Consider the following 16813-nt stretch of genomic DNA (forward strand, 5'->3'; position numbering starts at 1 on the left):
GCAATGTAGACTGGAATGGGGCACCCGCAACTGAATGCCTAGTGGAATCTGAATTAGCAGGTGGGAGTCCTCTAATAGGTGGCCTCATGCTTGGGGGTGGAATAGCCTGCAGTGGTACGGGCTATAACACAGGTGGAGGTAAAATAGCCAACACTGGTGGAACGACAAGACGTGGATCCGAAGATAGTCCTTCAATCGAGGGCTCTGAGTGATTAGCTGGTGCTGGAATGAAAGAGTTGGCCCTCGCTTCTATCTGAAATTATATCGCAAAAATAAGAATCTCGAACCACAACGCGAATCATACTAATACATGTTTTACCGTCGCACTCAACCTCTCGACGTTCTATCTTTCTATTTCTTACTTCTAATCCTAACCCTCTACCCATTCCCGTCAATCTAGGCTTGTGTCAGTGACTTATAACCGGTAGCTCTGATACCAAACCTGTGGTGCCCTCTAAACCCGGGTCAAAAGTTTGGGGTCCACACACACACCTTATTGATAACCTGCTTATAACAATAATAAAGATAATAATAATATGCAGTGACCCTACTTACCAACTACCACAGACCTCAACAGGTTAAAGTATGTACACAAGCCACACACACACTTATATTATAAATGCCCAAATCCCAACTATTCAAACTTACAACTGAATATTAAATATCATTACAAACTTTACAAACTTAAACTATCTCAAAAGCTGTCAGCTAGCTTAACTCGATCAACCTGGACCCCTAGCTCTCGCACTGAATTGGGGATCCTCGCTACCAACAAGATCCTTCTTAACTGGAAAAGAACATAAACAAAATCACACAAATGAGCTAACTAGCTCAGCAAGTTACATTAACGATACTAAGAATACACAATGATCAAGTGAAATGATTTGAGGTGTCAAGAGAACAATGGATAATAATTCAGAATTGGATATAAAATTTTCATTTTAAAAACCAAGGTTAGGCTGCTGATCAGTCACACACTAACCCCGAGCAAGGCACACAACTTTGCTCTAATTACTGGATCCAAGGCACACATTGGCCTAATTTGACCACCAATCTGGTCTGACCACCAATCTGGTCCATAATTTTATAAAACAATCCAATTCTATCATAATAACAGAATAAACAATGTAAAGCAATAAACAGAATCATAATTAACATGTTATATTTCAATCATGAGATGGGTTTTAATCTTCACAAGGAAACAAAATAGCAATTTCAAAGAATTGTTATCAGCTGGTGAAAGAATCGGATAATAAAAGAATCAAAGTTTCAAGGTTAAAAGGATTTGGTCTTTCAATGTATAAGGTATAATGGGTTGAGTATATAATCAAATCTTGGTTCAGTGTTCGGTATTTAGTTTGTATGTATTTGTGGAGTAGTTTCATATATTTGTGGTTCGTATTCGGGTATTCAGTAATCAATGGTTCAGAAAGAATAAGGTTTACGGTTCAAAGATCAATAACTGGAATCAAGGTTTAGGGTTCGGTGCTTCAAAGCACTTGCAATATAAGACAGAACTATCAGTTATTCACAATATATCTCGAGAAAGTTCAGAACACTTGCCTGGTACTAGTTCGCTATACTTCAAAAATTTCCAATCACAATCTCCTACTTCCCGACTACTTGATTCCCTTTCCTAATCCTTGCTTCTTTTGCTTACATATCATAAGTATCTATCAATACTCAACTCATATGATTCTATTTGGTATATACTTCTATCTACCATTCGTTTTACCCAAATCCGATTAACGGATTGAAAGTTATGCTAAAAACAAATAAACACCGAACATGTAGATCAATAGTCCAACAAACAAGTCATGTATAACACATAGCACGCCAAACAACTAATGAAATTCCATTTATAAAAAGGTCTCGGGTCATAAACACTCTTTCAGGTTTTAATATGATTTTTAAAATATTTTTCGGAGTTAAAACGGGTCGTTGGATCAATTTCGGGTAATAAACAGAGTCTGATTACTAAAATCTGACTCTAAAATAATTTTATATTAATTATCGAGTCTTGAAAATAATGTAAAATAATATTTTAAAGCTCGAAACTATTTTTCAGGATTTTTAAATTATTTTAAAATAATTAAATCCAATTAAATAATCAATTAAAATCAATTAATAAATAATTAAACTAATTAATCAATTGATAGTTAAATTAATTTATCAATTAATTAATTAATTAATTATTAAAATTAATTAATTAAGTAATTTAGATTTAGTTTTGAATTAAAAATGAATTTTGGAATTAAAATAAATAATTTTTAGAATTTTAGAAAATAAAAATCAATTTTGGAAATGAATTTATAAAAATAATCTGATTTTTAAAAGTTTTTGAAACAGAAATCAAGTTGTTGCAAAGTTTGAAAACCCTGGGGGACTAAACTGTAAAAACAAGAATTACGAATTGATTTTACAAAAATTTGGATCAAAACCGGGTCAAACCGGGTTGGATTTCGGGTCGCCAAGAACGGAAACGGGTTCTTCATGAACCCAGAATCCGGCGACCGAAAAACAACTCCGGCGAGCCCCGATCTGAGCAAAAACAACATGATTTCGTGTGATTCAGACGGGGTTTTTATTCAATATCGCTTCTAGAGTTCAAATCAAGCAACAATCGAACCAAACAATAGCTGGAAATAGAAATCCGGCCAAAACTCCCAAGAACACGGACGATCTTACAAATCAAAACCATGGTGACAACGAGCAACGTCGATTAGCAAGCTATATATGAATCGATTGCAAATTTCAAGGGGAACAAATCCCACCCAATCTCAACGACTTTTAATCCCTATTTAAGAAACCCCTAAAATTAATCAAGAACATTCATATGAATATAAACCCTTAATTTTAAAATTCAAGAATCAAACCCTAATTTAAACATGTTAGTGAACTCCAAATTGATCATATGACATACCAAAATTACTAGGAAGAGAAGATCTACAACATGCAATCATCAAATCATACAAACAGTTCTCGAACTCAAAACCCTAATTTTAATTCTTCCAAATTCGAATATAAATCAGTTTATAGGAAATTAACCTTTGATCCTGCAGTGATTTTGATGGATGATTCTGAAAGTACAAATCAATAGCTTCGTTTTGAGTATAAGCACGCCCCAATCCGACTTCGATAACGCCTTCGAAATTGAGTTTGATTACGAAGAATGAAATATAAATATAGTATTTTCTCTATTTTATAAAGATTTAACTGGTTTGCAAATGATTTTATGTACGGAAATAATTACGGTAAGGACTATTTATATTTACAGAAAATTAGTACCCCGTTGGATCATTCCGGATATAAAATAGTACGTTTATTTATAAAACAGATCCAAAACGGTACTGCTTTCGGGATAATTATCCAAATCTCTACAATTTGTACTGCGGTCTTGGTCTCAGCGCCTGGTTACACGTAGTATTATTGATTTACCGAAACGAATTTTGTATCAAAAATATTACGTTGGGACCCGCACATGACAAACCGTGCGCCGGATCGAAAAGTCAAAACATGGAAAATGCTCAGAATATTGCAATTAGGTTAGGAAGGAGTTCTCGGAAGAGTTTCGGGTTATAAAAACGTAAAAACGGGTGAAGTCGGCTGGTTCCCGATTATATAAAATAGTTTATAAATACTCAGAAAAAGAATGTACTAAATCCATAAATTTCTTATAAAATCACAGATCAACATAAAAATAAATAGGAAGATATGACAATTATCTATATTTTATTTTGGACATATAAAAATTAAAATACTCAAATTATATCAATTTTAAACATCCAAACACATATACCACTTAACACATAATTCACAGAATAAATACTGAACATGCATAATATTTATTTATTAGCAAAAATAATTACACGATATATCTCAGATGTTACATGTACTTAGAGATATATAATTCATATCATATTCCAAGGACATTTATTAATCTATCATTTATATCGCGATAAATTAAGACATAATAAATTATAAAGGCAATAACCGATAGAACATAAACATTAATAATCAAATGTCTTAATTTAAAATATTATAGTATTGTCTCTAGGGCACAAACACTAACAGTTTTAGTTTAAGACATTTGGATTATTAATATTTATGTTCTATTGATTATTCTTTTTATAATTTATAAATTCTTAATTTACTGCGATATAAATGTTAGATTAATAAATATCCTTGGAATATGATATGAATTCTATACCTCTAAGTACGTGACTTAGAAATGTGATTATGAGAATATTATAAATATTCCTAAAGGTCCCTAGTCAAGTATTATTATTAAGGGGCAATAATAATGCATTAAGACTGGTGTGTTTGTTGACTGATGATTACATCTCATTGATCATAGGTATAGTGATACTAAAGTCAAAAATACAGGCAGATGTATATGTACATGGTGATGGACAGAACCAATGTGAGATTCTACATGTATGTTATGTCATAAGTAACTCTCACTATGATAATGATGTAATCGTACTTAGACTTGAAATCATTATATTTTTATACGAGAATTAATGTACTTTGATTACATTAAAAGTTACCTTTAACCGGGTAATGATAAAAGTGTATTTCGGGCATATTATGAATCATATGAGAAATATGAATGATCTAGAAATAATTTAACCCTCCTAATTTTATGAGTGATATTATTTGCCTCTTGTGTGAGCTAGACAATGAAATGCGTGAACACGCTCAAATGTTGATTTGATATGATAGTCTACTTATTGATCAAGGAAACCTGGATTAAACATTGATGAGGATGACACATTACATGCCTCTAGTTTAATCTATAATATGTCGTTAAAGGGATTCTATTACATTCTACATTATTCACGAAAGGTTAAATCGATCACCGATTGAATTATTATTAATTGTGTAACAATGATGTATTGTTCGCTGTAATTCACACGTGAAAATACACACAAGCGTACGCGATAACAAGTAGTATAAAATATAAGTCAAGTTCGTCCCCACAGGGACTGGTTTAGGTTAAGTTCAGATTATGCACCTATGCAACAATATATGATTATCACTCACTGCTAAGATAAATAACAATTTGAGTTTTGATTTAACTAAGAGATTATACTAAATAGCATTAACTAAGAGAATTAAGATTGAATTACTTATATGAGAATAAACATGGGATTCTAATGGCATTAAATACTTCATTCAAAGTTATAATCTTTAAGCCTAGCATGTGATGGTGATGACAACTAATCAGATAATATGAAATTAGTATACGCCAACTTTCATTGTACATATGCCCTACTATCAAAACATCCACAATTAAAATAGAAGTTAAATAGACACCAATTATGCTTAGTCCCTATATGTCTATAAAGAATGAAAACATAATGGTTTAAGAACAAGTTATCTATCATGATTATATATGGTGAATAAGATGGTTAAAATTACCCATAAATTATGTATGTCAATTCATACATAAACCTATGCTAGCATGGCAAGTTTTAAACCTCTATATTCACTGACGCTTCAATAGAGATTAACAAATAATCTTAGATGTTAGCTATGCATCAAAGAAGAATAAGCACAACCAAACTAGAAAATCATAAATCACCACAGATAAAGGATTATAAAAAAATTAACTATTAAAATCCATAAATAAATCCGTTAGAACCCCATGACAACGATTACTTCATAATCGAACTCATCGTCGCCATGGGTTCCAATGAAAACATGACAATAAACAATATAAGAGTACTAGGTTTAAAGATAAATCAAAAACAAACATCCAAGTATCGACTAGATTAATGTATACAAAAGTCTTCTTCTCCGTAGCCATCTTGTGCTCTCTAGGTCTTCTCAATGCTCTCCCTTGGCTCCTTATTAAAAACGTCTTTTTATTGGTTTATATAGGCCCCTGGTGGACCTGAACTCTTAAAATCATCAAATTTCACTCAAAAAAGGATTCTGGGGGAAGAAGGGCCGCGCGGTAAGTGGCGGTGGCGCACTGGAATAGTGATTTCTGGGGCGCGGGCGTGCAGCTCGTGGCGCGGGCGCGCAGCTCTTCTGGATTTTTGGCTGCAATTCTTCTTTTGGTCATAACTTGAGCTCTGTTCATCGGAATTTGGCGATTCAATAGTCCACGTGAAGCTAACGAGATTCTCTATAACTTGAGAATGGTTTTGACTTCAGAATATGATCTCTTATCAGCATAAATCATTATAAAGCTCTTTTCCTCATCCAACTAGTGCCCTGAGATATAATTACACAAAAACACATCAAAAATACCAAATACTTGAGTCCAAAACACCAACTTAAGCCTGTTAGGAAGCGTTCCAAGTAGATATAAAATCCACCTATCACACCCCCAAACTTAAATCGATGCTTGTCCTCAAGCATAAATAGACTCAAAACTACAAAACAAACTAATGCATGAATGCAACTACGTGAATATGCAACGATCCCCTCAAAATGACTATAACCAATCAATGAGGAATGTTTCTAATAATGCAATTTTTTCGAAATAGAGTTCAACTAAATCCCACAAACTAACTTAAAAGCCAGAAACGTGCGTGTGTGCGATGCTTAACAGATATACTCTTATCACTAGATCAATAATCATATCATATCCTTTTACCAAAACAATCACAAGTTTATAAATAGAATATGCGTTAAACACATAATGACCCACAATACTTCAATTTTACTAGAGTTATACAAGGATTCATGCTTTTATAGTGAACACATAAACACAAATTCTTATTTGACCGTACAATGAATGAGGTCCCAAAAGACTTATACAATAATACCCATGTAGCGAATGTTAGGTTAGCGAATCCCAGACTATACAAGCCTTAGGTCACTAGGCACAAAGTCCCCTAGAACTTAATTGCTCAAGTATTAAAGAGCTCACTCTTGATCAATTATGCATAACACATACTCTCTTTTTTTCTTTTTTTTTCTTTTTTTTTCAATAATTGTTAAATGAGTGTGTTTCACTCCATCTCATTCAACCCTAGACTACTCATAAAATATATAAAATATGAGCCTGCTACTAGCCATTTGACGCCTAGCTTTATTCACAATAAGCAATGATATCCAAGTTTTTCCCCAGCCTAAAAATCAGTTTTACTTTATTATTACGAGAATAACACAAATTTTTAGTATAACCAAGTGATAAAATCTCAACAAGCAAACAAGTATAATCATGATCTAGTTCGAAAGCAACCTATAAGAATTGTGAATGAATTTTGTTTATGGGCATGCAATTCAATTCATTAGGACTTAAACATCCCTCTATTCGACATCACTACACTCAAATTAACATCAACAAATCAATCAGAAACAGCGCAACCTAAGGGCTCATGTTATATTCATGCAAATGTAACTACATGGAACATAATAACATAAAATATATGCACACAAAAAAATGCAAACAACTATATGAACGATCATGCAAAAATATGAATGAACTACACTAAACATGCAATATGAATCTATATGAACACAACACACACTACTAATCCTTATATTATCACCCCTAAACTTAAAATTTTCAATGTCCTCATTGAAGGTAATAATAAGGATACAAGGCATACCTAGTTAGCGGGAGGATCACCCTCTTTGGGTGGAGGATCAGGTGGCCAATCAACCTCGACACCAGTGTCTCGGAAAAGAGTACCGAGAGCGTGTGTCAAATCTTCAACAAAACGTCGGTGGATGTCATGCATGGCCTCAATACGCCGAATCAACCTTCTATACTGCGCATCACCATGACCAAACCTATCAACTGTCCATGGTGCACTAGAGGGACCCTCTATAAGTATGGGAGGAACCGGCCAGTCACCCTTTAGATTATCATAGATATATTCCAACCCCTTTTCAGGGGGTGCACCTAAAAATGCATAACTCAAATGATCTGGCAGCGGTTTGAGACCAAATATGGGAGCTTCTTCAATAGACGGCTCGAGACGCTCCTGAGAAATTTTTAGCTCTGCTAACCCAAGAGAATCGAATGTCATATCTAACTTCCTCTTCCAAGGAGGTGCATTGAAAACCTACAGTTGCTCTGCTCCTTCTTCATCTTCAATAACTGATTCCCCTATTAAGGATCTCTCTAAGGTATCTGACTTTGGCAATTGCTCAAGCTCCGAATTCATGACAGAGTCGACCCGCTCTACTTTAAAGCACTCCTCTTTATCCTTGGGTAACTTTATTTCCTTGAACACATTAAAAGTGACCTTCTAATCTTGAACCTTCATCGTAAGCTCTCCTTTTTGCACATCGATCATAGCTTGGCCTGTAGCCAAGATGATGGGAATCTTTTCATCTTCCTCAAAATCCAGAATTATAAAATCAGCAGGGAAAATGAGTTTGTCCACCTTGACCAAGACATCCTCCACTATACCTCGTGGATAAGTGATGGTCCGATCGGCCAACTATAAGGACATGTTTGTCGGTTTTGGCTCAGGCAAACCTAGTTTCTTGAAGATAGATAAGGGCATCAGATTGATGCTAGCTCCCAAGTCATACAAACAATTTTTGAAAGATAAATTTCCAATGGTGCAAGGAATAGTGAAGCTTCCAGGATCTTTAAGCTTCAGAGGCAGTTTTTGTGACAGCACAACACTACACTCTTCTGTTAGAGCAACGGTTTCCTACTTCTCAAGCTTCAACTTCCGAGATAGAATACCCTTCATGAACTTAGCATAGCTCGGCATTCGTTCTAGAGCTTCTGCAAAAGGTATGTTGATATGTAGCTTCTTGAAAACCTCCAAAAACTTGGCAAATTGCTTGTCGAACTTATGCTTTTGAAGCCTTTTAGGAAATGGTGGAGGCAGATAGCCTTTTAGGAAACACTACTCCTGCTCAGGAGTAGTGTTTTTATTAGAATTTTTCTTCATTTCCGCTTCTCCATCCTTTTTACAACTGAATCAGCAATTTTTTCACTTTCTGAAATTGGCAAGGGCGCAGGCGCTCTTGATATGGGCGTGAGCGTGCCTGCATTCTGGATTTTTTTCAGAATCTTTGTTTTGATGATTTTGAGTATTTGCGACCTTTCCAGACCTCAAGGTGATTGCATTAATATGTTCTTTGACTTCCTCTTGCCTGGATTAGCTTCTGTATCACTAGGAAGAGTTCCTTGAGGTCGACTCAACAGTGCATTAACAATTTTCCCTATTTGGTTCTCCAGAGTCTTGATTGAAACCGCTTGGCTTTTGCACATAAGCCTCAACTCCTCCAATTCAGATTTTTTATTAACAAATGGACCTGGACCTCCATGAGATTGTTGTTACATCCCCTGTGGCTAAAACTGATGTATTGGTGCAAACTGTTGCTGGAAACCAGGAGGATTGAATTGCTTGTTTCCAAACTTTTGGTACGCCTGTTGCATTGCATTCTGATTGTTGCTCCAGCTGAAGTTCGGATGATTACGGTTGTTAGGATGGTACGTGGCAGGAACTAGCTGGTACAGCCTCTGAAAGTTGCTCACAAATTGAGCTGATTCACAAGATATAGCACAACGCTCCATCACATGCGCACCTGCACACAACTCACAAACACTGGCTATCTGATTGACTCCGTAGTTGCCCAGAGAATTGATTTTCATAGCTATCGCCTTTAGCTGAGCAGTGATAAACGTAACTGTATCCACCTCAATAACTCCTGCTACCTTGCCCTGTGGCATTCTCTGGGTTGGGTTCTGATATTTATTCACAGCTATCATCTCGATAAGCTCATAAGATTCCTCATAGCTTTTAGCCCATAGAGCTCCACTTGATGCTGCATCGAGCATAGGTCTCGACTATGCCCCTAGACCATTATAAAAGCAATTGATCACCATCCAGTCAGGCATTCCATGATGCAGACACTTTCTCAGCATCTCCTTATAACGCTCCCAAGCTTCACATAGAGATTCCCCTGATTGTTGTGTAAACTGAGTAAGAGCACTCCTGATTGCAGCTGTCTTTGCCATAAGGAAGAATTTAGTGAGAAACTTTTGAGCAAGATATTCCCAAGTAGCAATCGAACCAGCTGGTAGATAGTGTAACCAGCCCTTAGCCTTATCCCTTAGAGAGAATAGAAAAAGCCTCAATTTCACAGCATCTTCAGAGACATTGTTGAACTTGAAACTGACACAAATCTCAATGAAGTCCCTAATATGCATGTTAGGATCTTCTCTTGGAGCACCCCCAAACTGAACTGAGTTTTGGACCATCTGGATTGTCCCAGGCTTAATCTCGAAGGTATTAGCCGCGATGGCTGGCCTGACAATGCTCGATTGAATATCCATGATCTTTGGTTGAGAATACTCTTTCAACGCTTTCGTTGCTGCTGTTAGATCTCCAATTGTAATGATTAATTCTTCTTCTTCACTTTTTTTCTTCAACTTCTTCAAGAACTTCTTCTTCCACTTCTTCAATAGTTTCCTTTAGAGATTGAGAACGTGTTCACATACACGCTCTCTCGAGTACCTGAAACACAAACAAGTAAACTGTGAAAGTAAAAGAATCCGAGTCAGTGAACTTTAACGACCACTGATGTCAAGCACATAAACTAAAAATTAACACCGAGTCCCCGGTAACGGAGCCAAAAACTTGTTCACTGTAATTCACACGTGAAAATACACGCAAGCATACGCGATTAAAAGTAGTATAAGATATAAGTCAAGTTCGTTCCCACAGGGACTGGTTTGGGTTAAGTTCAGATTAAGCACCTATGCAACAATGTATGATTATCATTCACTGCTAAGACAAATAACAATTTGAGTTTTAATTTAACCAAGAGATTATACTAAATAGCATTAACTAAGATAATTAAGATTAAATTACTTATATAAGAATAAACATGGGATTCTAACGTCATTAAATACTTCATTCAAAGTTATGTTCTTTAACCATATTATGTGATGGTGATGACAACTAATCAGATAACACAAAATTAGTATACGCCAACTTTCGTTATACGTATACCCTACTATCAAACATCCACAATTAAGATAGAAGTTGAATAAACACCAATTATGCTTAGTCCCTATATGTCTATAAAGATTGAAAACATAATTTTTTAAGAACAAGTTATCTATCATGATTACATAGGGTGAATAAGATGGTTAAAATTATCCACGAATTATGCATGTCAATTCATACATAAACTTATGCTAGCATGGCAAGTTCTAAACCTCTATATTCAATGTCGCTTCAATAGAGATTAACAAACAATCTTAGATGTTAGCTACACATCAAAGATGAATAAGCACAACCAAACTAGGAAATCATAAATCACCACTCACAAAGGATTATAAAACAATTAACTATTAAAATCCATAAATAAATCTGTTAGAACCCCATGACAATGATTAGTGCATCATCGAACTCATCGTCATCATGGGTTCCAATAAAAATATGATAATAAACAATATAAGAGTACTAGGATTTAAAGATAAATCGAAAACAAGCATCCAAGTATCGACTAGATTAAAGAATACAAAAGTCTTCTTCTCCATAGCCATCCTGTGCTCTCTAGGTCTTCTCAATGCTCTCTCATGGCTCTTTCTTATTAAAAATGTCTTTTTATTGGTTTATATAGGCCCCTGGTCGACCTGAACTCTTAAAATCATCAAATTTCACTCAAAACAAGATTCTGGGGGCTGAAGGGTCGCGCAGGCGTGTGGTAAGTGGTGCGGGCACACTGGAATAGTGATTTCTGGGGCGCGGGCGCACAGCTCCTGGCGCGGGCGCGCAGCTCTTCTGGATTTTTTACTGCAATTCTTTATTTGGCCATAACTTGAGCTCTGTTCATCGAATTTGACGATTCAACAGTCCACGTGAAGCTAACGAGATTCTCTACAACTTGAGAATGGTCTTGACTTTATAATATGATCTATTATCAACATAAATCATTTTAAAGCTCCTTTCCTCATCCAAGAAGTGCCCTGAGATGCAATTACACAAAAACACATCAAAAATACCAAATACTTGAGTCCAAAACACCAACTTAATCCTGTAATGAAGCCTTCCAAGTAGATATAATATCCACCTATCATGTATTACTAGATGCCGCTCATTGTTTATGATTTTAAATTAGATTTAAAATTCGTTGCCAACATAATAATAACATTTAGGGTCACAAACAAATAATGCTTGAAGGATTATTTAATTTAAATTGGATTTAAATTGTATTAAAGTAATTCAAATTATTTATAATATTAATTAAGTATGACTTAATTAATTAGATAAATAATGATATTCGAATTTACTAATATTAATTATGAAATTCAGTTGTTATATAATTAAGCGTAACTTAATTATTATACAAATAGGAATTTTGAATTAATAATAACTCCTAATTTGTTAATAGTTATACATTGTTTTTCTACTCTCTATATAATATCTCTTGTGGATGATTTTTAATAGAAGACTTTTACTAAAACCCTAGCCACCAAGAAGGAAGATGGAGCGAGTAAGAAGAAATGAGTTTGTGCTAGTACACATCCAATTCTACGAGTTTAAGCATTCGTGTGGATACCGATAGAGCGTAGATTGCGAGAGCGGGATGCGTGGTGATTGAACAATCTTTGGATCTCCATTATTCAACCAATTTGTAAAGCTTCTTAAGGTAAACAATCCGATCTATGAATTAAATATCTATTTTTCGCATGGATCCTGCGGTGGGTTTCGAAAATTCTGATTTTTCACGTTTTTAATTACTGTTTCCGTTGCTTTTATGTGCTCAAAACCCTTCATTCAGGGCATCCTCTTCCACCAACTTATGACTCTCTTCCTACATAGGAGTCTGGGGTGTCACCCTCCTACGTTGTGGGGTCCCGAAACCACCAGCAACATCATCAGCAGCCTTCCTCTTGCGAGGATTCAAGGCACCAACTTCTTTTTCCTCCAGCTCCAACTCTTCAACCTCGGGCTCAATAACCACGATAGGAGTCACTCTCTCCAAGACAGTCTGCCTCACACTGTTTCCAGATAAACCTGTGTCCCGGATCTGCGAGCCACTGCCACCACCACCACCCCCTTTCCCGAATCAAGCTGAACAGCACTACCAATCTTCTTAAACCTACCAGCCAAGTCATGAAATTGCTTCAACATCTCGTAGTGAAAGGGGTTAAGCAACGGGAGACCTGCACAACAGAATAACAATTCAGGAACCAAAATTTAAGAAACACAAGTACGTATAAGGAAAAGACATAGAACATAAGGCTACATATAATAAAAACACTTACATATATCTGGCATTAAACAATATTTGATTATCTAAAAAAGTTTCCCGAGTCCACTAATCCCCCAAAGCCACGACAACGTCATACATCTTTGCCAAGTCAGCTCCCCCGAGCCGCTGGGTTGGGAACCTGCTATTTTTAAGAACATTTTTGTACACCTGTATAAACACTAGGACCCCATCCCGGACGAAGATGAACTCCTGAACCAACCCCGGAGAGAGTTTAACATAAACATAGGTAAAATCTTGGCATCAGCGGGGAACCCACAACCATCTATATTAAAGGTGAACTCATACATGGGAGGATTGGTATACTTCTTGATTTTGAAAAAATGGCGGAAAAGCTTAAAGGTCGGCAAGTAACCCTTTACATGAGAACACGCAAGGAACCATGATATCCACTTAACCGAATTTAGGGCCAACTAAGTAAAGGGGATCATGTAGATATCACGGCAGGGGGATTTGGTGAACTGGTGAAGGTTGGGCCTCATGCTACGAAGATGTTCTAGTGGAATGGCTACCCAACCCCCGTGGGATGGTGATACACTCTCTCATGAGGCTCGGGCCACCTCCACTCCATCCCATCCCCGAAGTGGAATACTGCCTTAACAAGGTCATCTATCTGGCCAGTGGTGTTAATATCAAGGTCAGGGTGATGAGGAGCAGGGATATAGTCAGTCCCCGAAGCATTATAGAATAGCTCATCCATTCGGGCCCGATCGTAAGGTTCTTTCCCTATGGGCCTATAGGCATCAGATAGGTCTCTAAAGTAATAATCATGGGGATGACTATTTTCTTGAGTATGTACAAAATAATGATCTATATCTACCCAAGACCCGTCTTTTCTACCCAACGTTTGCCCGGGGTGTAAAAGAAAGGTGAGAAACTCCTAATTAGAGGCTGAGAAGTACGGGGAGGCATATTATCAGGTTTCGGATAAGAGTCACTCGAAGAATGGTCAGGGAAACTGAATTGAGGACGGACAGATCTACATTTAAGGTTAGCCAACTGCTTAAATCTCCTAAACATATACCTACCCGGAGTCTATGCCATTTCGATACAAAAAATGCAGAGAAAAAATAAAACTCTAAAACAGATAGCTTTGAAATCAAAGCAACCAAAGTATATCCTATAATCTATACATATACACATACTTATACCAAAACACGAAGTAGAAATGAACAATAAATACAAACCCAGTGTTTGCAGAAATTAAACTCCCTTTCTTACGTATATAAAAAACTCAAAATACAAACCCAGCTACATGAAATGAAATAAAAATATACGAACCAAAAACTCCAAACACAAACAACAGTTATGCATACAAAATATCAGAACACAAAACAACAAAATTAAACCAATAGATGCATTCGAAAATAGTCTTATGCATTCGAAATAACTCGCCTACTCTACTCATCAAATCAAATACAAGTACGATACAGCAAAGCGAGAAGAAAAGTTCAAAAACTTACAAGAAAGCAGGAGAAAAAATAAGGCTTCGAGAAAGAACCAGAAAAGCTTCACAAGGCACTTCAAAGAAAATCAAAGCGTGTTTGGTGTTTATAATTGCGTAAAGAATGAAGGAAAGACAAGGGACGGGTATTTATAGGGGAAAGTGGGGTAAAAACCCACCCAACTGCTAAAAAATCGTGTCCGCTGAAATGGGACATGTGGCATGATCCTGGACGTCTAGATAATAACTGCAGCAGTTAATGATTACATAGCTGTAATTATTTAACAGGTGCGACTTTTGATGAGAAAAAGAGGGGGGAAATTGTAATATTTGATATATGTATATATATACATGTATATATCTCTCAAAGAAACCCAACCGCCACCTGGAACCCTGGAAAAAACAAATACTGTAAAACAGTCACTTCTATACCCAGCCAGTCAAATTAAATGACCTACCCACATGCAACCCCGAGGACTTGTACCCAACAACACCCCGGGGTTAGGGGCCATAAATCAAAGAAAAATACAAAAAAATCCAAGTTACAGAAATAAAGAACCTACCCAAACACAACCCCGGGACTTGTACCCAACACCACCCCGGGGTTAGGGGCCATAAATCAAAGAAAAATGCAAAAAAAAATCTCAAGTCACAGAAATAAAAGGGTCTACCCAAACACAACCCCGGGACTTGTACCCAACAACACCCCAGGGTTAGGGGCCATAAATCAAAGAAAAATACAAAAATTTCCCAAGTTACAGAAATAAAAGGGCCTACCAAACACAACCCCGTGACTTGTAACCAACAACACCCCAGGGTTGGGGCCATAAATCAAAGAAAAATGCAAAAATTTTCCAAGTTACAGAAATCAAAGGGCCTACCTAAACACAACCTCGGGGACTTTTACCCAACAAAACCTCGTGGTTAGGGGCCATAAATCAAAAGAAAAAGGCAAAATTCGTTCCTACGCAAAAAGAGCACAACTCCGGACTACAACACTATTACCCCATCCGGGTAAACCTGCATAAGGGAGTGGGAGGCAAATAATAGGTGTTAGGGAATATGTTGTGAACTTGATAATAAATTAAACAAAACACCTTAGTAGATTTAACTTAGTGAATTTTGTAGCACTCGATGGATGATCAAATATAGTCCTGACGGATGATTCAATATAGTCCCGACGGATGATGATTTGACATCCACCGGGTGTGTAGCTTATGCAATAATAAGTATTGTAGCACATTTCTGCAAACAACTTTTTATAGATTCTGTAGGAGCATATGAGTCATGTTGACTACTAGTAGATATTCAGAATAGGTTGATTAAATGTAAATATAAGATGTCTTGTAATTCTGTATAAATGAAATGGAGCCAAGTGATAAATAGCTACCCGACGGATGATCAACAAAGCTACCCGACGGATGATCAACAAAGCTACCCGACGGATGACAAGCATGTATCCGACGGATGATCAAATTCAAATATCTGTTGACAGTGACAACACAGTCACATGCATTGGGTATTTGCAAAAGGAATGTGGCAGCCTGTTTAACAGAAATTTGAGAACAAAGAAGCATTACCAATTCCATGCTATTATGAAGATATTCAAAGATGCTGGAATAGAGTAGTGAAGTAGCATGGAGTTAGACTAGATATATATTGTTTTATTTTTTTGTCTTATTGTCATGTAAACTTGGTGATATATAAACCAAGCGTAGCAAGTAGAACACTTATCGAACTAAGCACACACATTCTTAGAGAAACATTTTCGAGCTATATTTTATAGCATTTCTCTGTAAGTTTAGTTGTTCATACTTGTAAGCAGCTGTGAGCTAATCAAGCTTCACAGAGTTCTCATTCGATATATATATATATATATATATATATATATATATATATATATATATCTGGTGGATACTTTCAAATCCACCAGAAAGTTTTAAAAGCTTGTGTGTTTTTATTACTTTGTGTTTTGATTTACATAATTTATTCATTCCGCACTTTGCAAATCAAACACTTATATATTATCAAGTAAGAACTGTTTTAAAATATTTAAAAAAAAGAAGCCAAAATTACATTCAACCCCCCTTCTGTAATTCTTGTTGTATTGTTAGGGAATAACAATTTGTATCAGAGCAAGCTCTTGAAGTACAA

General features: G+C 36.1%; 1 non-coding gene across 1 annotated transcript; it reads left to right on the forward strand.

Annotated features, from left to right (window-relative positions):
* The first annotated feature begins 9827 nt into the window (after positions 1-9827).
* LOC141723220 (small nucleolar RNA R71) lies at positions 9828-9934 on the forward strand. The gene has a single exon (XR_012576206.1). It is a non-coding gene; the product is annotated as a small nucleolar RNA R71 (small nucleolar RNA).
* The last annotated feature ends 6879 nt before the right edge of the window (positions 9935-16813 follow it).

Source organism: Apium graveolens, chromosome 4 (genome assembly GCF_009905375.1).
Source record: "Apium graveolens cultivar Ventura chromosome 4, ASM990537v1, whole genome shotgun sequence".
Lineage (NCBI taxonomy): Eukaryota > Viridiplantae > Streptophyta > Magnoliopsida > Apiales > Apiaceae > Apium > Apium graveolens.